Genomic DNA, 25,156 nt, shown 5'->3' with positions numbered 1-25,156 from the left:
TGGCAAACACACACACAAATTCGCCAAACAAGATATATAGCTTAAAAAAAGAGGAAACAGAGGAAAGATGCATGGAATACTACCAAACAAACAAACAGAAAAATAGATAGAAGCATAAAGGAAAAGAACCAATGGAGGCACAGAGTTACCAGCAAACAAAATATAGAATGACTATAGGAAATCCTCATACATGAAAAACTACCATAAATGCAAATGGTCTAAATTTACCAGTAAAGAGGCACTGAGTAGCAGAGTGGATCAAAAAACAAAACCCAACCATATGCTGCCTAGAAAAGACACATCTAAACAGCAGAGACAAAGGTAGATTCAAAGTAAAAAGGTGGAAAATGACTCTCCAAACAAAAAACATCCACAAAAAAGCAGGTGTAGCCATACTTATATCTGATAAAATAAATCTCAAGATAACAAGAGAGAAAGATGGACACTAATGATAAAGGGAGCACCAAAACAAGAAAACATAACACTTCTTAATATATATGCACCCAACCAAGGAGCACCGAAATATATTAAATAGATACTCACAGAGCTAAAGGGAGAAACAGATCAAAACACAATTATAGTTGGAGAACTTAATGTTCCTTTGACAGTTCTAGACAGATCAACCAAACAAAAAATCAATAAAGAAATATTAGCCTTAAATGAAATGCTAGACCAAGTGGGTATAATTGACATTTACCCACCCAGATTTCATCCCAGAACATCTGACTATACATTCTTCTCTAGTGCACACGGAACATTCTCAAGGATAGACCATATTAAGTTGAGGATGTCCTCTCTCACCACTCTTATTCAACATAGTACTGGAAGTACTAGCCAGAGACACAAGGCAAGAGAAAGAAATACAAGACATCCAAATAGGGAAGGAAGAAGTCAAACTGTCACTTTTTGCAGTTGACATGATGCTGTATATAGAAATCCCTAATGATTCTACCATTAAACTACTGGAAACAATAAAAACATATAGTCAGGTTGCAGGATACAAAATCAATGTACAAAATTTCATTGCCTTCCTATATACCAACAACAAAACTTCAAAAAAAGAAATGGAGAAAACAATATATTTTGCAACCACAACCAAAGCAATCACAAACAAAAGAATAAAATACCTAGGAATAAATTTAACAAAGAATGTGAAAGACCTATATACTGAAAATTACAAAACATTATTAAAAGAGATTGAAAAAAAGCACAACAAAATGGAAAAATATCCTGTGTTCATGGATTGGGAGAATCAACATAGTTAAAATGGCCATTTTATGCAAAGCAATACATAGATTTAATGCAATTCCCATCAAGATCCCAATGTCATTTTTTAAAGAAATATAATGAGAAATCATCAGGCTTGTATGGAACCACAAAAGACCCATAATAGCCAAAGCAATCCCGAAAAATAAAAGAACAAGATTGGAGGTATCACTCTACCTGACTTCTAAATATACTACAGAACTACGATAATCAAAACAGCATGGTATTGGCAGAGAAACAGACACACAGATCAATGGAACAGAATAGTGAGCCCAGCTATAAAACCACACATATATGGACAGATAATTTTCGACAGAGGAGGCATGCACATTGGAGTAAAGATAGTTTCTTCATTAAATGGTGCTGGGAAAATTGGAAAGCCACATGCAAATGAATGAAACTGGATTGCAGTTTGTCCCCATGTACAAAAATTAATTCAAAATGGATCAAAGACTTACACATAAAACCCAAAACTATAAGTCACATAGAAAAAAATATATGTACCAAACTTGTGCACCTGGGTGATAGAAAACATTTTATGGTCTAAGGCCATACCACCCTGAACACGCTCGATCTCGTCTGATCTTGGAAGCTAAGCAGGGTCAGGCCTGGTTAGTACTTGGATGGGAGAAAACATTTTATGGATTTGACCCCAAAGGCAAGGGAGGTAAATGCAAAAATAAATGAATGGGGCTATATCAAACTGAAGAGCTTCTGCACAGCAAAAGAAACGGACAACAAAACAAACAGGCAGACAACCAGATGGGAGATGATATTTGCAAACAGAAGCTCTGAAAAAGATTTAATTTCCAAAATTTATAAAGATCTCATAAAATTCAACACCAAACAAATAAACAATCCAATCAAAAAGTGGGCAGAGGACCTGAAAATACACTTCTCCCAAGAAGACATACAAACAGCCAGTAGATAAATGAAAAGATGTTCAAACTCACTGGCAATCAGGGAAATGCAAATTAAAGCTGCAATGAGATACCACCTTACACCAGTCAGAGTGGCCATTGTCAACAAGACAAGCAACAAGTGTTGGAGAGGTTGTGGAAAAAAGGGAACCCTCATTCACTGCTAGTGGGAATGTAGACTGGTACAACCACTATGGAAAGCAGCCTGGCAATTCCTCAAAAAATTAAAAATAGAGCTACCATACAACCCAACAATCCCACTCCTGGGTATATACCCGGAAACTCAAAATCATTTATACATGAAAATATACGTACCCCTATTGCAGCATTATTCTCAGTAGCCAATAGTTGGAAACAGCCAAAGTGTCCTACGATAGAGGACTAAATAAAGAAGATGTGGTATATATACACAATGGAGTACTACACGGCCATACGAAAAGATGAAATAGTGTAATTTACAACAACATGGATGGACCCTGAGAACATTATGCTAAGTGAAATAAGTCAAACAGAGAAAGCTAAGAACTTTATGACTTAACTCATACGTGGAATATAAGACTGAAACTTATGTATACAAATAGCAGTGTGGTGATTGCCAGAGGGAGGCGGGTGGGGAAAGGAAGGAATACTAATATGAGGTGCCAGGAGAAGATTTGACTTTGGGTGGTGGGCAAATGATCCTATATACAGATTTTAAAAATTAGTAATCCACACATGTAACCTATATGTTCATGTAGACTAATGTCACCCCAATAAAATTTAAAATAGTGAAAAAAAAGGAGGGATAGACTAGGAACTGACTAGATAGGAGATGAGCATGAGAGAGCCTGCCAAGCCTGTGTTACTTAAGCATCCAAATCAGGAAGAATGAGATGAAATGCTTGTCACAAGTATTTGTGGGCACTAACAAATATAGATGCAGGTGGTAGGAAATGAGTGAAGGGGAAAACTGGTGTGAGTAACTGTAGCTTATTGAGGTAGTGATGACTTGCCAACTCCTATGGATACATACATCATCTCACTTAATTCTCAAAGCATCCATATGAGGCAGATGCTATTACCTGCTGCATTTCACAGAGGGGAACCCTATGGTTTAAAGAGGTGAAATGACTATTGCCAGAAACCTGTATTGGTAAAAATGAACCTCGGTGGTCTGACTCCAAAACCCATACTTCCAGCCACTACTATGCCTAATAGTGGTGATCATGCTAAGTCAAAACAAAAGCAATTGAGGGAAGAGCAGTACAATATGAACAGCAAAAACAGTAGCAACAGTGGTTAGCACTGATTTCTCTGGCTTTCTAAAAATTGTAGAGCATTTTCTTGAGCACCAGGCCAATATCAAATGATTAGAGAAAAGCATGGTGATAAAAATAATATTCCCTTAATAACTTATGGAGGAGCTATTCCCAGATTGATAATGAAATGAAATTTTTATTGTCTCCTTTTCCTCAGACCTCAGTGATCCAAAAAATTGATTGATTGATTTTATTACTTTTCTAAATGAGATATTGTATTTGTGTAACTTTTAATTACCTCTATAAGATGATTTTAAAACTGTGCTTATATGATTTTCAATCATACTTTCTAATCATAAAAAGAAGGAAAAACTGGAAATGGTTCAGATAGAAAAAAAATGTCAGAATAGACTATCCAACATGGCCTTTCAGCAGCTTATGTGCTTGGCATTATCTTTACGGCCTATAGTATAACTGTGAATATTTCACTGCATATCTAAAACTATCTTAAGTGTGAACTATCTCTTTCCCTTCCTTCCCCTTTCAGTTACAAAGGACATAATGTGATGTGTTAGTACAGAATGGATAGAAAAGACTTTTTCTTAAACCAAATTGGCAAGTAAAAAAGGTAACTCAAGGATAAATACAGCTTTTTTTCCAAGTGCTGTAAGTCTGGTAGTTTTTTTTTTCTCCATTTCTCAAATTTGCTCTGTTACTTCACTGGCAAATTCTTATTAACAAAACGGTCCAAATGGGGAATAAAATTAACAGGAAGGGGAAGTTATGGGTCTTCTTTAATTATCATTAATATACTAATAAAAGGGCAATATGCTAATTAGAGCAGACATCTTCCAGACATCCTTCCGGACGTACTTTCAGGACAAAGCCTCAGCGGCTGCCTGAGGCTCAGGCAAGCCGCGGAGGTTAGCAGTGGCTGCAGCAGAGGCATGATGGCGATGTCACTTTCCCTGATAGGCCAGGTCACCTCCTGCAGAGGGAGGCCAGAGGCAGCAGCAAGCAGCAGCAAGGGGGTGATGTGAGCAGTGCCTTCCCCTGATCAGCTGGTAGCCTCCCACCTCCCGCCTCCCACAGAGGGAGGCCAGACTATGTGGGGAGTGGGCCTAAGCCGTCAGTAGGACATCCTCTGAGGGCTCCCAGACTGTGAGAGGGGGCAGGCGGGTCTGAGGGCCCATCCTCCCACCCCTTAGTGCTTGAATTTCTGTACACTGGGCCTCTAGTCAATAAGACAAAAAATGAGTATCCACAGTTCTGGAGTGATTGCTTTCTAACCCATTCTGACCATAATCAGTTAACTCCTAAACCTTTTGATTTAGCAGCATTCATGCAGTTACTCAACAAATATATTAGTTTTGTGACTCATAGCACAAGGAACTAGAAGAATCTGAAGATGAATATGATGTAGCTTTCATGCTAGAGGAGAAAGGAACCTGGTAGGAGAAAGACATGGCAACACACATACAGAGAGTATAAGTGAAATGTCAACTGGTATGAGTAAGGGAGAATTATAAGAAAGTGCTATGAGATTAAGACGTGGTATAATATGGTACAGTATAGTGTTGTGGAAGAAAAGTAGGGTTTCATGGGGGAACTTTTTTTGGGAGGACCTTGAAGTGTGTGTTAAATTCTGAACGCGTGATTATGTCTAGGTGTAAGAAATAGTGTGAGAAAAGACACTGAGGCAAGAAAGCCTTTAGGAATAATAGGAAATATAGTTTGGCCTGAGAATTCAGTGTGTGATGAAGAATAAAGGCAGATAAGTGGTGAGGCCTATAGCACTTCTTGGGCCTGAAACTGAAAAAAAGAGTACCACTCTCTCAAAGCTAAGAAAGTTTACATGAAAGCGAAAATGACACCTTTTGAATGCTTGGTTTCCGCTACTGCCTTGCCAGGGAGACTTCAGTTTAAACATTTATTCCTAAATTGTATTTTCCATGGATGTTTACTAATGATGGTAATAGTGGTAATAGAAAGTATCTTGGGGCTTGGTTTATATTTATTTCCATTTAACTAATTTCACTATCTGCCTCAGTATTTTTTATTATTATAAACTGGATGAATTAGTCTGTGATTCCAAAGTACACAGGAACAGTTAGCTACCAAATGGGAAGATTTCTAAACTTATGAAGCCTAGGTCAGGACATCTAAATGACAACCTCTGTTTAGTCAAAGGGCAATAAAAAATGAGCCCAGAAGCCAAAAAATAAATGGTGGATGGCTGAAGTTGGACACTTAGAACCATGGGGTATTTGAACTGGAAGAGACCTTAAAGGTAGTCCAGGCCAGTGATTCAGAGTATTCACTAATATGTGTCTCTTCAAGGGTCTACTTGGGTAGTAAAGAGGATCAGGGATCTATATCTAATATTTTAAAAGGCTAATAGAAACTAAGCTTTTATTTTCATATGGTCCTACAAAATCATAAAAATAGCAACCATCTCATTGAACAACTAACTTTGGTGTGCATGTTCCTTCCTATGTTTTCCACTGTTCTTAATACATATTCAATAAAAAGAAATTCCTGATCAATAAAAACAGGAAAATAAATTATTTACTATAATTTGATATGTTAACATATTTCCAAATAAACCATGAGCATAAATAATTAAATAAGTTGTTGGGTTGAATATGCCAGAGCTACATTTGACCCAACTGCCAGATTACATAAATGGAGAAACTGAGATTGAAAGAAACAGAAACATATATCAAAGATCATATAGCTAATTAATGACTAACGTGGCATCAGAACCCAGATCATAAATATGCTAACTCAATGTTTTTTCTGCAATAGTACCCTGATAGATGGACTCCCAAGGAGATTCTAGAATGGAAGGCAGGAAAGATTGAGTCCAGAGACCATAGATAATAAAATTTAAGATGATCTCAACTAATTCTTTTTTATTTATAGAGAATCCCACTCATCAAAAATGCATGATGATTAAAGAAGACATAAAATAATATACTTGATTTATTTTATCCTGAAACAAAGTCTTCACAGTGCCTGACATTATTTAAGAGTTTGGTTTATGTACTTGTAATATCCTTACTAATGCACTATTTACTATTCCAACATACCACTGAAACTCACCTGGGGAGTGATTTTACCCATTTTGTCAATATTAAATCTGAGGCTCAAGTAAGTTGTGTGTTTTTCCAAAAGCTGTTTCAGTAGTGAGACTAGGACTGGGCCACGGGGCTCCTTAAACTTCATTTCCAATCTCTGCTCTAGTTTCCTGGAAATTGGTTTTATCAGTTTGACTGCAAGCTCTTCCTGGAAATGACAGCAATCAGATGAAGGAAGAGAGAGGGAAGACATGAGAAAAATATAATGCTATGTAAGGATTTTTAACATGTTGTCCTTTGCACTGATGTATTTTCTCCATCAAGTTGAATAATTGAGAATTGCCTGTGAAACACCAATTCCCAGAGGAGTTGTGATCAACACATTAGCAGCAAAGGTTTTGAGAACTATAATATACTACATCAATTGGGATGAATATCACAAGAGAAGGCTGATACACGTCCCAGTTAGTAGTGTCTCCATTGGAACTGACAATAGAGGTCTGTGCCCTTTACTCTTATTGTTACTGTGATTGGAATGTCATTAAGGAGCATCCAGCTTAGGTCAATAGGTGGACCTGAATCCTAACTCCTGTCAATTCCAATAAAGGCTTACAAAGGGACCATACTACTTACCTCTAATAGAATTTTAATGCCTTTTTTGTCTTTCGGCATCATACAAAATAACCATTTGTGAAACACCTAGTCATGCCTGTTAGGGTAAGCTGAGCAACAGCTTGGACCCAGATTATCATAGTGGCTATAGGAATTTATTCACTGTCATTAATAATAATTTTACCTTCATACATACACTGATACACATTTATAACTGCTTCAAAATTGACCAGGCAGCTATAGAACTAGATAATACAAAAAAATGATTATGTATTAGAAGGTAAAACTATTATTTTAATAGTATTTTCAAAATAATATAAACAACATATTTATAAAGTAAAAGATATCTAATAATTCAAACATATCTTTGAGACCATATAGCTAACAATAGAGAATAGAAAGGCACCAGTAAACTATATATTTCTTAAGAAACACAGGCAGATTTTCTGGAAATAAAAAAAGACCTTTGATATTTGAAATATGTTTGAAAAGGTAAGAACCTATGATTTGAAATCTTCCACTATAAATATGGAAAATTCTCTAATTATACGTGCATAAGGAGGATATATAATCCCAACTTCAATTTATTTCTTTAGAAACTCAGCCCTTAAAATAGTAATTTGCAAGTTATATGTATTGGGGTTCAATACAATTCCTAATGGACAACAAATAATATAGAGACATATTTATGTCAAAATAAATTAATTTTTAACAATGTTGGAATGTGGTATCTGTTACTGTGGTGAATGTCCAGGAATTAAGAATTTTTAAGTGTGAATAACTATATGTGATTGCCCATGCTGCCCTTATAAGTTTATATTAGTTGAAATAAAATATTTTCAAAAATGTGTATCTAAGAAGCAATGGTTATATAAATGAGAATAAGGCTTTCTATAGTATAAACTCCAAGATAAAAGCTACCATCCTTGCTACTGAGTACATCTTACAGACTAAAAAAAATCCTGATTCTTTTTTTCAGGAAAAAACTCAGCAAACTGCCCTCAAACAAGTTAAGGTCTAGCTATCAGAGACAAGTAAAGTATTATTTACCCCAACTCTGTTTGCTTATCTACACCTTTTAACAGATGCGTCTTTGCAAAAAAAAGTTAAGCTTTCTTGGTCTAATGTAATTTTTTAATATGATTTATCTTCTTCTCAGAAAAAGCATCAAGAGAACCAAAGCAGCACCATTAGTATACTTGAACTAGCAACAGAGTTTATATTTTAATAATTAATATCTTCTCTGCCAGATTGTAAAACCCAACTAAAACAAAGGATGTGTAATGGTTTATTGACATTCTAATTAACAAGTTTGAGTAAAATGACAAAAGTCAAGAAAATGTATAACTGAAAACAGGCTGGCTTGGAACCAAGAATAAGGTATAACCCAGTGGTTCCCAAACTTATTTGGCCTACTGCCCCCTTTCCAGAAAAATATATTACTCAGTGCCCCCCGGAAATTAATTTTTTAAAAATTTTAATAGCAGTTAAACAGAAAGATATATGTATTAATGTTTCTACCTTTTTCGTAAAATATAGTAAAGAAAGGTGTAAATTAGAAACATTGAAGTTTGAAATTATGAAACTATTTATTGAACTCAGAATAGAAAGGTAATACAAAAAATGTTAAAACAAATGCACCTGTGGCCATCACTGTCCCCCTGGATCGCTGCAGCGCCCACCAGGGGGCTGTAGCGCCCACTTTGGGAATCACTGGTATAACCTGATGAATAACATGAGTCAATACATGTACTATTAGACCATTCATGTAAAGGATTATGAGTTTAGGCCTTGGATTCATACAGCCCACCCTGAAGCATATTTTCACTATGCATAAGCTATATGAACTTGGACACATTATATCACTACTCCAACCTTCAATTACACCTATAAAGTGGGCATAACATAATCTAGCTCAAATAATTGTTCATAAAATAATATGTGACCAATATCTGAAGTAACTAGCATAACACTTGACTTTGAGCAAGCCATCCCTAAATATTCCATTATCAGCAATATTCATAAATTTACATAGAGGTCACATTCTAAAAAAGGAAACAGTAAAGAAATGCTCAAAATAGTTAATAATTTAAGGTTTTAGAAATGTTACAGTCATTTAGATAAGATTTACAAGGTTTCAGAGAGGAAGGGAGGGGGAGAGAAAGAGACAGAAACATCAATGATGAGAGAGAATCATTGATTGGCTGCCTTCTGCAAGCCCCCTACTGGGGGTCAAGCCTGCAACCTGGGCATGTGCCCTTGACCGGAATCGAACTTGGGACCCTTCAGTCTGCAGGCCAATGCTCTATCCACTGAGCCAAACCGGCTAGGACTAGGTTGGTCCTTTTTTAATACCAGCTCACACACACACACACACACACACACACACACACACACACACTCACACAGAATTAACTATAGAATCCACAAATGAGAACATCAGACTATGTAGATTGTGTTCAGTTATTCTTGCCACTTCTGGATGATTTCCCTTGCAAAGGCTCTATTTCCTGTGCCAGATAGTGATATGGCTTCTCTTGCATACATAAACACCAAGGCCAAAGTATCCAAGAGATGCTGGGCATGGCTCAGTATGCAAGATCCTTGCTTTCCAACAGATCATACTAATGTGGTCTCTAAATTGAAGAGCTGATACTAAACATCTGGCGCCTACTCATAAAAACAAGAAGAACTCGTGCCCAGAAAGTCATTGCATGCCTCAACAAATATTTTGTCTTGGCTACAATTCCCATGGCTTGGAAATATTAAAACTTTTAATGTGTGGTCATCTGAAATACCTACCTCCCAATACACTTTGTAGGATTTAACTTGACCAAGAAAGAATCATACTAATAAGAGGAATGCTTTGTGATGCCTGTAAATTCCTAAGGACAGATCTAAGTAACTGGAATGTGGATACAGAAAAGGAACATTTTAGATTATAGTTTCTGCAGATATAGTGGTAGTTTGAGTCAAAGAGTAGTAATTTCATATAGAGAGGCAATTGATAGAAAGCATCGGCAATCATTTACAAAAATAAGTCCCCCTTTCTTCCTAAAGTGGCAGAGCATGATCCCCCCGACTTGATGGTTTATGATAAATCTCAGCAATTACGCAATGCTACTTTTGGTCGGGGGGGGGGGGGGAAGCAGGGAGGTGAGTATGAGGAGGGTTTCTGAAAAGCATATCTTTATTCCTTTGCAGAAATAACTCATGCTTTTGAACAAAATCAAACATCTCCCATCCTGCTATAAAGTAAATACTGACATAAGACCAAAAGGCAGTATCTGGAGACTGTAAATGCCTCATACTTTGATTAAAAATGCTTTTGTCAATTACAGATTGATTTTGTAGCTCATTACAGTGATGAATGTCGGGGCTGGCGGAGGTGGTATTTCACCACTTGGCCTGAGGGTGTACTCAGTTAGAAGACGGTAAAATTACAATTATTTTCCAGCACTCGTCAATGTGCCTACACTGACCCAGTGGGCGCCACTGGGGTAATTTTAAAAAATGGCATCATGTGGAATGGTACAAAAAAGAATAGTACATCAGCCCTTCTGGAAGGAAAACATTTTAAACAAATATTCCTTAACAGCCTGCTGAGAATCTTGCCACATGATAGGTAATGCTGAAACACATCAGCTGGGCTTTGAAGTAAGCTAGAATGTGTAGTGGAGGCTTCAGCAAGGAATATGCAAATATCTCTGTGTGTACCACTATGACTATTAAAACTATACATAATTTATAAAATGTATGCAGGCAAAACCATCCCCACATATAAATACAAATGTACCTTTTTTCCCCCTCTTTAAACATCGGAGGTTGTTAGGAGTTATGGGGAAATTAGAGGATATAGGTAAGAGCTGCAGGGGGAAGAAATCAATATTCAGTAGTGACTGAGAAGTGAAAAAGGGAAATTCATCTCACTTTGTAATACATTCATGTCATGCTCTAAAGTGCCCTGTATTTCTGGAGTCACGGTGTGGTTTCTTACTCTGATATCCCTGGATTATTCACAGGGCAACCTCTAATGACAACATCTCTATAAAGCTAGATGGCCAAAGCAGCAACATTCATTCGAGAGATAACATGTGAACCTTCTATGTTATATACCTATCACCTTCCATAAATTATGATGACTTAGATTTCAATTAAGAACTTAAGTCAATCGATGCTTAATATTAAGAAAGAAGATATTATATGAGATTGGTATCAGCAAGACTTGGAATTAGAAAAAGAATAGAAATCATTTCAAGTTGAAGATTAGGAAGCCTAGCTACACTATGACTATAGCAATATTGGTCATCCATCTACACAATTGCTTTTTATAATAGTTCACCATGAACACAAACCTATTTATGGCCTACTCTCATGGCGATATATCTCTTTTCTGCTAGTTGTTTAGAATCCCAATACTGTGAAATGGAACCATGGTGACAAAAGAATAATATTTCATATAATGAAATGTCAAGAAATTTAAGTTAAAATAAGGTAATGAAACATAGGTTCAAGGCATAAAACCTGATCTATGCTTATAATCCAAGTGGAAAATGGATAGTAGAACATCATTAGAACATCTGCATCATTTTAGAAACTGATTATGTTTGGCATCAAGGACCAGGTTAAAAAATCTCATTTTTCTTACCTATTTTATTATAACAGGAGGAAGAAACAGAAGGGAACAGGTGTTCATAAAGTCTGGAAAAGATATAAGCTAGCTATTGATGCTTTTTTTAGCAAGGAGACAATATACAGTGAAAAATAAACTTGCAGTTATCCAGAGTATTAAAAAAAAAAGAGATATTTAAAATTAACTGCATTATAATTGTTGCAATAATATGCTTTTAGATGCCTTATTTTTGTGCCAAGGGGGCACAATTGGAGTAGAAATGGCGCTATCTAAGTAGTGTTTGCCATAAACAATTCCAGGACAAGTCCTGCTGATGAGATAAAATCTGAAAGAAAAAAATAACACTGTCAGCAATAGAAAGTGCTTAGGGCAGCTCCGGTGGCAGCCATCTTAATGGCCTCAGGCCTTAGGCTCTGAGTGTGGCATTTTTTCTACCTCATAGGTAAAGATGATTTTAAATATTACCTGTAGGCAAAAAACAAATATTATTTAGAAAAAAAAGCAAATGAATACTTGTCCTGGTGTTTTACACATGAAAGAGAAAGGCTCTCAGTTACCTAACTCATAGGTAGCTACAGCCAAGGGTCCACTCTTTCTGCAGAGAAGAAAGGAACCGCTGGTGTACATGGTAGTGATACAGTATTTCCTCTTCCATACATGGTAGCATTGCCAGATCATTTGACAATCTCATTACCTCCTCTCTCTCCTGCCAATATTCTGGCTAAAATTCTACCACACTTTTACATTCCTCTCTCCAAGGGCCCAGCTTCTAAAGGACTGAAAGCATGTGTCCTTGAGTTCATCACTTCTGAGAGTAATACAGAGGTTCCCCTATAGACTTGGTGATAGGTAAGGCTATGAGGACCCTGCACTGTGCAAGCTCTTTGTAGCAAGCAAATCGCAAAGATATATCAAATGTAAGTTCCCCTTTCCTTCCTTTTTACATTATTTGACATATTTGGCAAGGTTGTGGAGAAAAGGGAACCCTCGTGCACTGCTTGTAGGAATGCAGACTGGTGCAGCCACTGTGGAGAACAGATTGGAGTTTCCTTAAAAAATTAAAAATGGAACTCCCATTCGACCTAGTGATCCCACTTTTAGGAATATATCCTAAGAAGCCTGAAACACTCATCAGAAAGAATATATGCACCCCTATGTTCATAGCAGCACAATTTACAATAGCTAAGATTTGGAAACAGCTTCAGTGCCCATCAGCAGATGAGTGGATAAAAAAAATTATGATACATTTACAAAATGGAATAATACACAGCAATAAAAAAGAAAGAACTCTTGTCGTTTGCAACAACATGGATGGACCTGGAGAATATTATACTGAGCAAAATAAGCCAGTCTGAAAAAGCTAAGTATCACATGATCTCACTCATATGTGGAATCTAATGAACCAAATAAACTGATGATCAAAAATAAACCCAGAGATATAGAAGCATGAACAGACTATTGAACCTCAGAGGGAAGGCAGGTCAGAGTGGGTAGGAAGAGATCAATCAATGAACTTGCATGCATACATGCATAACCCATGGACACAGACAATAGGGTCGTGAGGGCTTGCGGGGGCAGAGCATGGTGGGAGCAGCTGGAAGAGGTTAATGGAATTGAAAAGGATAATTTATATAATATTTTCAACAATAAAGATTTAAAAAAAGATTAGCCAAGACATGTTAAATTCATGTCTGAATATCCAAGAAACTTTCTGCTGACTCCTTTGTAAAAGCACATATGGTGCCACATTTACTCTCTCTTTACTGGTCTCTCTCCACTTACCTAACTATGAGCTCCAGATAAAAAAATAAAAAAAAGTCTATGTTTGGTTCTGAAAATCAGTTAAACAAATGTACAAAGTTACATTAACACATTAGGATTTGTAATTTGTCTCCACTTTGACATTTGAGCCAATTGTAAAATAATATTAATTCAGAAAAAAAGGAAGATAAGACTAATACTGGCTGAACATGGTCAAATAGCTACAATTCAGCCCGAGCTCACTAATGTTTATGTGGACAGCAGAATGCAGCACTTAGGAGTGGAGTCTGGAATCAGAAAGCTTTCTTTCACCACCTACGAGTTACGAGATGTGAAAATTACCATTTTGTGCCTCAGCCTTGCCATCTGTAAGACAGGGAAAATGTCACTTTCCTCACAGGCTTCTACTGTGCCAAAGATGCGTTGGCCTTGTCAGTGATCGGTCCAGCACAGCATGGTGGAGGCACTCTCTCCAAGGTGAAGGTAATAAGAGGATTATTTGTAAAGAATTTTAAAACAATATTAAAATCAACTAAAGGTTGAACAATAGTTTCATTGTAACCTGCACTTTGCAATTCTAAACAAAGACAGATAAAATACTCCTTCAGGCCAGAAACATTCAACACCGGGAATTTTAGAATAACAGGGAAAGCCTTATGGTGAGAATATGCTAAGAATAAAGATGCATTAGATCAGATCAAGGAAATACATATCATTTCTAATTTATCATATTAATGCATTTTGGAATAAAACCACAGACATTTGTAGAAAGATAAAATAGTCTCTTTAGATTCAGTACAGATCTCATTTAAAGACGCATGATGCCTTCCATATCAATTGTTTCCCAGCCATCACTAAACTGCTGTGAATCAATCTTTGGCTTTAGCTTCTCTGACTGCCAATGCTGGCCGCAAGCATTTACTTCTTCGATTACTGAGATACAAAGAGGACAGATATAGTAACATTGCCATTTGTAAATTATTTTCAAGTGCTAGGATAAAATGTAATCTATATGTAGAGTACATTTTAGGCTACAATTAACAAAGGCAAATAATGATTACATTTCTCAGTGGAAATTTTGACAGAAATAAGGGCACCTCCATTTAGTCTGTGTAATACTCTTCTCTCCCATCATTGCCCTGTTAATTATTCTCAAGATCACTTACTTTTACTTGCAATTTTTTAAGTTGATGAGACCATTAAATTTATCAGCTATCCAAATACATTTGAAATTTATTAAGACTCCATGCTGCCTTTGAACTGGAAATAGAGGAGGAAAATAACTCACTTTTAAAGAAATTAAAGTAATAAAGCAAAATGGTTACCACTTTATTTTAAGTGCCCATTAACTAGAGCATAAGAGATAGAGTCAAAATGGAAATATCAGAGAAATAAACATGTGAAACACATACCATTCTTTGCACACAAGCATGAGGACACTAATCCAGTAATCAGCACTCCCAGAACACATGGCAAAAACATCCCAAACAAGAATAGTTTAAGGATTTATTTTATATTATTAAAAAAATGGGGTCTCACTAAAATCTAACTTTGTGTAAAGGAGTCATTGAAATCGTTGAGAAAATGCTTTCATTTATTGATGATAAATCTTAATTCATTTTCTCCATTAAGCAACTGCAAATCTTTGGGTTGAGAATGACACAAAATGGTTTCTATGAAATGATGTGATTCATGACATTTTTATCCCTTGTAAATTGAGTCCACACAAATTTTCTTAAACTGTGGATATTATTCTTAGTGTCTTGAAGAACTGCTAGTTGCTTCCTAAATCTTCAAATTTGCTTCATTTAAATATGTTGGCTCGTTGCTAGAGTTAATGATGATGAATAGAATCAGGATTCAATTTTTAATAAGCTGGGTTAGCTCTAGCCTAGGCAGAGCCCTGCTATGTGCATGATGGGATCTGAATTTTCTAAAAAGGTTCCTACAGCCCTAGTCGATTTGGTTCAGTAGATAGAGCATTGGCCCTAGGAATGAAGGGCCCTGGGTTCAATTCCAGGCAAGGGCACATGACCGGGTTGTAGGCTCATTCCCCAGTAGGGGGGCATGCAGGAGGCAGACGGTCAATGATTCTCTCTCATCATTATATTTCTAGCTCTCTCTCTCTCTCCCTTCCTCTCTAAAATCAATAAAAAACATTGTTTAAAAAATTTAAAAAATTAAAAATAAAAGTACAAAGGTTCCTACATCTCTTAGTAGGTATTAACATATCCAAAACTCACATATACCTATGTCTACATATCTATATATCTATCTATATCTATCTATCTATCTATCTATCTATCTATCTATCTATCTATCTTATTGGTTTCAGAGAGGAAGAGAGAGGGAGAGAGAGATAGAAACATCAATGATGAGAGATAATCATTGATTGGCTGCCTTCTCCGTGCCCCACACTAGGATAAAGCCTGCAACCTGGACATGTGCCCTGATTAGGAATCAAACAATGATCTCCTGGTTCATAGGTCAATGCTCAACCACTGAACCACACTGGTTGGGCCCCAAAGCTTTATTTTAAGTTACTTATTTAAAACCTTGGTTACACAAAAATCACATTTAAATACACATCAGGAAGATGTAATGAGAGGATACCTTAGTATCCATTGTTTCTTTATTAAGTTCTCATACCACAGTGATTTTATAAATCAAGAGATGTGGGAAAAAAATGGGCACTGCCTAAGTCCTTAGTGGGAAGCCTAGAGGGGCAACTAGGAAACACAATTGAAGGTCGAGTAATGACGGAAGAATCAGACTAAAAGGAGGGTGGATCCATTTCAGAATCCTTTCCAAGTCTGTCTTATACAATAAACTAACAAGTAAGAAATGTAAGAATTTTATAAACAGTTGTCTTTTTCTCCCTTTGTCTTTTCATTTTTGCTTTTCTTCAGATGTTGATAACACAGTTGACCTAAACATGTTGAAGATTCACTGGCATAAAAGAAAGCATTTGAGTTCTCTCAGAACCTTGCACAGGGCCCAATTACAGACCTCTGTAAATATAAGATAATTGTTTAATGAAAGCTTAAGACAGAAGATTGGCCTCAACTTTTGTAATTTATGAAATTGAGTTATTCAGCCATGTGTCTTATGTACATTTACTGTTTTCTATTAGGGTGATGACTAGATTTCCATAAAAATATAATAGAAAAATATTTAAAATGAAAAAAAATATTTTCAATAAAACATCTTTTTGAATTTACAAGATTTAAGGCCTGTATCTGGAAATATGATTCTGATGCAGATATGCTTCCAAATGACTGTCATTTCACTAAAACACAATAATTTTATTTATTAGATATTTACTTGTGGAGATTATGATTTCATGCAAAACAAAACCCAAAACAAACAAAACCAACCAACTAAAGAACCAACCAACAAAATGAATGCAGTACCATCGAAAGGAAGGCATTCTAAGCCTTATAGTGATCACAAGTGTGGGTGTTTTGTATGTAGTGACTTTTAGATGGGTATCATGCTTGTAGTTTATTTGCTGCTCTCTTGCCTGATCTTCTGAGCATAGAGGGGGTGGCTTCTCTGAGCTCTCTGGCCAGCTTAGCACCCCTCAGAATTTCACAGCTGAGACTGGAGAATCTGTGGAAATCACCTGCTTGACATTCTGTGCCCTGTTGGGGATAAAGTGACCTTGAAGGTTAGCAAGCAGGAACAACTGGCAATTCTGCTGTCCTTGAGCTCACTTATTTAGGTAGGCCTTTCTTCAATGAAGCTCTTTGAGATATGACACACAACTGCAGAGAGATGCATGCAAAGTTTGTAAGGGGGCTACTGTTCTCTCCATTGTCCTGGTTCTAGTCCTAAATAAAGACTTTGGTCTTTAAATTGCCCAATCCAGCCTTTTCCCTTTAGTTAAGAGCACTCAATAAATGTTGCCATATAAAAATAATTTAAGTTGCACGAGATTAAAAATAAATACCAAACCAAGACTGGAATTAGGTCAAAGCCAACTTTGATCTATAACAGGTTATAGATGTATGAGGCATGATTGTAAATCAGATGTCCATGTACATATAACTAAACTAGTTTTATTTACTTAAGGTGCTTTTTCTTTCTAAATGAATTTACTGTCTCAGTTCTTTAAAAGAATGAAGAAATATTAATTAAATCTGATAATTACATTATTTTTATTGAATCTATTTTAATAGGAAAGATGCACCTTTTTGAGAGGATGTAACCTCATTTAAGATGAGAAAGGTTAAAATAATCAAGGTTTGATGGCAAGAGACATGGAATATGTTTCTATTTTTGCTTCACAGTAACTATTAAATGTATAAACTATTTTCTCTAACAATTCTCCAGACACATGAGAAAAGGACATGTAAAAATGATACTCTATTCCTTACTTTTCTGATGCTCAATGGCATCTGAACAAGCTTCTAAGAGAGCTGCCTTGGAGTACAAAATCAGAAATCTTTATATTTGTACTAAAATCTTTTTTAAATATTTTCATTATAGCATATCATATGCAGATGTGCAAAGATCATAACTGTACAGCTTCATGTATCTTCACAAACTTGACACACCTGGGTAAACAGTACCAGATCTAGAAACAGGGCACAAGCATCACTCAATACCTCATGTGTCCTCCTGCTTATTATACTCTGCTTCTGAGCTCCATCCACATACATTAATTTTGTATTTTATAAACTAAAATAAATGGAATCTGTTTTTTTGTTCAGTATTAGATCACACGATTTATTGATATTATTGTGTGTAGTTATAGATCATTCTCATTGCTGCATAGCATTTTATTGTGTAAATATATCCCAATTTATTAAAAATTACATTTTAAATGTTATGCTTGGCCAAAAGAGCCATTGGATTTTTTGAAGGGAGGGGGTAGTATAACTGAATAGAATATAAAAACATACATGTTTTAAAAATTAAAATCCTATTTTTAAATATAAGCGGATTAGGGAGAAGCCATAAATGCAACCCCTGCCAACCAAACCACATTGAAAAAAATATATAGAAGGGTTCAATACTTAGCACCAATTAAGCTATTTTAATTAATATTTGTAAACACTCTGAAGTGAGTTTTAAGTGTGGTAAGCCATATGAAGTTTTCTTTGCTAAATAAATGAGCAATGACATGGATATTAGAGGATTTGATAAATATTAATAATTTAGTTGTTGATGATAAAGAATAAAAAGTTAAGAATCATGAGTTTGACCTCAGGAGGGGAAGCCCATCAGAACCAGTAAATGTCTAAATTAGATATGTACTTAAACATGAAAAGCAGCTCTGGCCTATAAGAACTTACACTAATTTAAATTAATGACTACCAAGGTATTTCCAAAGCAGAGATCCTGTTTTAATTTGGTTTATTATATAAGAAAAACTAATTTATAGTCGAGTTGAAATTCCATATTTATGAATACACTAAAAATTCTTAAAAACCATTATCTTGAAAAACTTATTAAATGCTCCTTGACAATCTTGTTTACAGTATTAATTTTTTAACAAACAAAAAAAAATATGGTTTAATGCGCTAGTCACAAATTTCAAATTAGAGCTCTAAATTAATGTACTATGTTGAAACGCCTTTCCCAAATATTTTATATTTTCTCTAAATCTTCATGATATTTGGGGCATTTTATGAAAGGAAGTCTCTTGACCTTCCAAGACACACCATATCTGAAGTGTCTATGCTCAATTCAGAGTCCTGTGGCTATTTCTGCAGAATCTCCATCCATTTCCCATTCTTGGCCTTGCCACACCTTGTATATACCCTGCTGCTCTAATTGCCTTTGATATTTCCTGCACTTATTGCATAGCATATCTCTGTAAAATCATCCTTCCACTATTATATTTTCAAAGAGAAGATGAAAACTGAGTCTCTGCCAGTAATCATCTACCTTACAACTATTACAACAGAATCAAGAGTCCAAAGCATTTCCAAGAGCCAAGTGTGTTGATTATCACAAACACGTGACTGGAACTATAAATTCAGCAAATGCAAAGAGTTTATATTGATTCAATTTTGCACTGAGGTTTCACAGCAATGGCATTGCCTCATTACAGACAGCAACAAAAGTGTCCAATAGCTTGTAGCTAATGAAGAACTTGGTCATATGGGGCACCTTTGTCAAGGACATTAGTACGGCTTCTGTAGCCATTGAGCACAGCAGTGAAGGAAAGGATAAGTAGTTGCATGCCCGGTGTTATCAGACTTAAACTGAGTAGTAAAATAATAATAATAAGCTTTATCAGTAGGACAGCTAGTGACTTACGATAATTCCTAGGAGAAATAAATATTTTCTATATGAAAAAAAATCAATCCAATTATTTAAAAATTTACCATATAAAAATATCAAAGACATTAAAAAAAATCAGTCTTGTCCCCAGTTGCTTACAGTGTGGTGAGGTTTCTATTTTGCTATAAACTATACTTCATGCCAAAAATATAATGGAGAAATGCATAACAGTAGGGAAAACAATTTCTAATTCTAAAGCATGGCATCTTTGAACTTGAATCTTGAGAAGTGGTGATTTCTGATGAAGCCAATTTGTGCCTTTTAATTACGGCGTTTACTGGAAGTGCTCTTTGAAAAGAGAGGAAGAGTAAGCTATGGCGTCTTCTGAAGAAGAGTGCCCAGAGCAAAATTATATTGGCAGCAACCAGTTAATGAAGGGAAAGAAGAATGGAAAAAAAGATTTTCAGATGGAAAGGTATTTCATAATCACGGTTGGCTTTAGGTAACGCCCTAAAATGGTCCATAAAATGATGCAGAAGCAGCAGCGAAGCAGGATTATTATTGTTCTTTGTTTAGTTTTTCTGAAGCTCAGTTTATGTGAAAAAGAAAATCATTGGCTTCGAGGCAGAGAAAAAAAGATATCAGCATCTCACCTCTGCCCACGTTTAAAAGGTTTCTGGAAGAGGAACAATGACTCTTTAAAATGCCTTCAGCTAAGCTTTAAGCTACCACTAATGACATGCCGAACAGAAACTGAAAAAAAAAGCCTCCATATTACTGAACCTGGGACTTGGGCAACCTCCTGCTTCCAATTACAAGAACAAGCTGAGCCACAGCGCAGACAGGTAAGCTTGAGTCAGGTAGTGGGAAGGAGGGTGGGCAGAGAAAGGGGAGAGAGGTCAAAGCAGTGGGTGTATGGTCCTGAAGGAGTGTTCTGGTGGTTGCACTGACCGTACATATTTGGTTAGGAGGTCTTTAAGAGCTACCTCCCCTGCTATCCTTTAAGCTCACACATGATAAAATGCAATGAATTTCTGGAAATCACGTTCACTTTCCACCTGCATTGATGATCCCAACACCCATTTCCTCTGTCATCTTTTATCAATAGTACACTGCCTCTCACATCTTTAGGTTCTGCCAATACTTCCTTCTGCCTACAGGCTGACTTTATAAAAAATCCATTAATTTCCAGAGGACTGAGTCCTTCCACAAGCAGGAGACTATTACAGTTGACAAGGATGAAGTCTTGGGTGCCTGGGCTAGTTATAGGTGTTGAAGGATGGAGTAGAGTGAGGCATGGTGGGTGGACCTAGTACACAGGCTGCAAGAAATAAAACCAAGTTGGTTATGGGTACAAATAAATAATGAACCACATGTAGATGGTCCCACTAAGACATGGGTGGGCAAACTTTTTGATTCGAGGGCCACAATGGGTTCTTAAACTGGACCGGAGGGCCGGAACAAAAGCATGGATGGAGTGTTTGTGTGAGCTAATATAAATTCAAAGTAAACATCATTACATAAAAGGGTACGGTCTTTTTTTTTCAATAGTTTTATTCATTTCAAACGGGCCGGATCTGGCCTGCGGGCTGTAGTTTGCCCACGGCTGCACTAAGACATACAAATATTTTAAAAGGACAGAATGAAACAGGATCAGATACTCGGGAACTTCCAGAATCCTGAAACTGTGGCAATTATCCATAGGCCCATTTTTTTCATGCAAATGCTGTAGTCTAGCTCAGTGTGTACTTAACTGCCATCTCACTTCTGGCATTCCCCTTACCACCAAACTTAAGAAAAACAATTTACAGACAGTTCCCTTTGCATTTCCAGTCAAGTACCCGGTAAACTTTCATAGACTGAGGAAAACTAAAAACTTCAGAAAACTAAACATCATTGGTAATTCCATAGTAGCCAGATTATTTCTTCGTTTTCATGACCATTAATTTTTTTTTTTGCTTCATTCAATTATACTTATATTGCCCACTTCTTAGATCTGCTCATGAAAACTTATACTACCTTGGTTTTCTATATATTTATGTTTACAAATTCTTGACCTTCACAAGACAAAGAAGTAAAGAAAGAGGAAAAACAAAACAGAGCACCAATCTGCGGGCTTGCATTAGGGCCTAAACTGATTAATTCACAGTCCTACATGTTAGACCTTTCTGAATGCTCTGTTGAGAAGAACTGTAGGGAGTCAAGTGTTAAAACAGAAAATGACATTCAGAGGCCGTGTGATACTAGAGATGCTTGTATGCAGTTGCTCAGTAAAGATGGTGGCAGTAAAAGTAGAGACTCTGGGTGTACATAAAGGTAGAGCTGTGAGATGCAGTGGTATCTCCCACAGGTGGAGGCAGTGGGAAGATATTCTGAAAATTTTGGGTATTACAACTGGAATAGTGGATTTGCCACCAAATAAAATGAAGAGGTATATGGGAGGAGAAGGCATGAGAAGAGCAGTAGTTTAGGTTTTGAGGAAACTGAGTCTTGCTGAGGTGGCGGATTTTTCTAAAGGACAAGGCTATCAGTTTGCAAAGTGAAAATCAAATCAATGATTGCTTCACTGCCTCATTTTTATCACTCCGGGGATCTCTTTTTATCTTATGGCAAGGTGGCCACTTGCTTCCGGAGTTGTAACTCCCACCTATTTACTGATGATTCCCAAATCCGTGCCTCTGGCCCTGCCTCTTCTCATGAGCTCTTCGTCTTCCTACTGGACATCTTGGATGTTTCACAAACATCTCAACTGCAAATACCCATACCTATATTAAATCCTTCCTCTCCTAATGTGAGTATTCTCTCCTCCAATGTTTTAAATTCCTGTCAAAACATCTTCATCCACCCAATCAAGCATGCTAAGAAGTCTTTGAGAAGTCACCCCATACCTGCCTCTTACCAACCTGGTCTCCAAATCCTCTCAACACTACTCCTCAAATGTCCCCTACCTTCCTTTCTCCTGTTCTCATCTCCATAGCCATTCACTGAGTTTAGTTTCACGTCATCTCCACAGATTAGTTCCTCTGGTTTCAATCTCTTTCCTTAGTCTGGATTTCTCCAGGTATCAGAGTTAGATTTGTAAAAACAATCTAACTTGGCATTCCTTCTTAAGAGATGCATCCCTGCCATGTGGCAAGACACAGACCAGGATGCTCAGAATTCCATGTCCTGCTAATCCTTCACCTTATATTGCACTGAGAACACTTTTAAGTTTTATCTTTGCCTTATTTTTCTTGTTCTGTTGCATCACAGCTCCCTGCAATATGTCTTTGTGTCTTCTACTCTGCATTTCTCTCGCCTGGACTGCCCTCATCCAACTCTTCATTCCTGGAAAAATTTTAAAACATCCTTCAAAGCCCCGCTCCAATCTCATTTCTGTAGTGCTTTCCCTGACCTATCTGAGTGGGATTAATTACTATCTCCCTTTTGCTTCTATAATCCTTTTCATACAGACATTATAGTATGCATCACATTCTGCCAGAGTTAATTTCTGAGAGGTCTGACTCTCCAGCTAGATTGCTAGCTTCTTGAAGGCAACAGCTGCATCTCATTCATCTCCGGAGCCCATACATCCAGCACAGTGCGGGGCATGTGAGAGGCCCTCAGAATATGTTTGCTGAATTAAACTTAATTTAAATGATGCATAATGGGGAAAATAATATTTCATATACAGAATTGACAAAACTCACTATACAGACAACTGTTTAGATTCAGATCTATTCCAAAAAATGAGATGCTTCAACCGCCACAGTGCAAAAGGAAATAATCAGGTCTGCCATACACACAAACTTCTGTACTTCCAAAATGACTTCAAAAGAAAGAGATTTTACAGAGAACCATTTGTATTGAGCAGGATGTTGCTTTTCCCCCAGTAAGCATGACAGGAAACAAATAGGAAATTAAGCCTCCAGAGTGTTACTAATTGGTTCTTATGGAGGGAAGTAGCCAACAACCCCCAAAGCACCTGTTAGGTGGCTCACAGACATCTTGAGAATCATCTATAACCTGTAAGACTTGTTTTTCCCCAGGGATGTCATTCCTGATATGTATGTAAAGTATTGCTTAGACATCCATAATGGAGACTGGGGTAGAGGTTTGCATAGAATATCTCACTAAGTGACTAATGATCTCCAGAGCCCTGATGCTTATCACATCTGCCTTTCTCTGGGACCACGTGTTATTATACTTGCCAGTCTTCAGCACCGATAAAAAAAACTCTGGCCAAGCAGGTGAGAGGCTTTGAAATGGAATGCTATTAAACAATGTCTTTCTAATAAGAACTCTTAAAGCATTAAAATGGAATAATGTGAAATTTTACATCAAGGTTATATAAATTATTATATTTTTAAATTTATAGTTATTCCTTATATTTAATCTTGATTATTGAGATAAAGCCTATATAGTTATTCTTATATTATCTCAGCTGCCATGGCACCCTCCTATTTTGCTTCATGTCTGTATTTAGGTTTGGGGGATTTGGGAAGAATAACCAGATCTCCTAACTTCTAGCTGAGGGCTGTGTGCATAGACCCAGTACTGCTCAATTTCATTGTCACGCCAGATATGGATCAATTATATCACATTCGTCTTTACCAAATTCTGGTCAGAGGGGAGGAAGAACAAAGCCCTCCCTTTCAAAGTCATAGATAGAGAATGCAGAAAATCTAGAAATAGGACTCAGACCTCTGGGTGCCCAATACAGTGCTTTCACATACACTTTGAACAACGAAATAAGGAATATAAAGACATATGTCAAGGCCAATGGGAGCTGAAACGTCAAAGTGGGGTGTACGTGAAGGGACTCAGATGAGAGCTGAAAATAGAAAGAGTTGATGAGGGAAGCAATAAAAGCAAGCCGCTCTCAGGTGGCATTAGCGGTAAAAGAGCAATCTCGCTGGTCAATCCACCAGGTACTTGAATGCTGGTAGAAGGTGATTAAAGGAAGGGAGTTTCAGGTGTGCAAAGAACTCAAGTGAAACACATAATAGATTTTAAATCCTAAAGTGAATTTGAAATCAGCCATATTTTCTTTTTTCTCTCTCTCTCTTTAATCACAGAGGGAATCTGATTGAAGGAACATCTTAGCTTGTAGACCAGCCACGAGTTCACAAGGTCCTGAGAAAACCCTCCGCCTGCCTCTCCCCAGGTCTCTGAGGGTCCCGCAGGCCTTGCAGATGACAGGAGCGGCTGCTGGAATATGAAGAGTGGTGCCAAGGCTGTCAGCACTGGCCTGTTAGAGAGACTTGTGTTCATTCACTGTCTCAGCTTAGGGAGCCTTTGTGGGGAATGGCAATTCACAGTGTGAATTTCAATAGGATCTTTAAATCTCTCAGAGATGTTTCTCTTTCTCAGGGAAATTTCCCACTGCTTAACACTCACAGATTGACAGCTCTGCAGGTATCGCTCTAATAT

The sequence above is a fragment of the Myotis nattereri genome (genome assembly GCF_964212035.1).
Source record: "Myotis nattereri genome assembly, chromosome: 3".
Taxonomy (NCBI): Eukaryota; Metazoa; Chordata; class Mammalia; order Chiroptera; family Vespertilionidae; genus Myotis; species Myotis nattereri.
The sequence above is the reverse complement of the archived record's forward strand: the minus strand, read 5'-3'. Positions refer to the sequence as shown.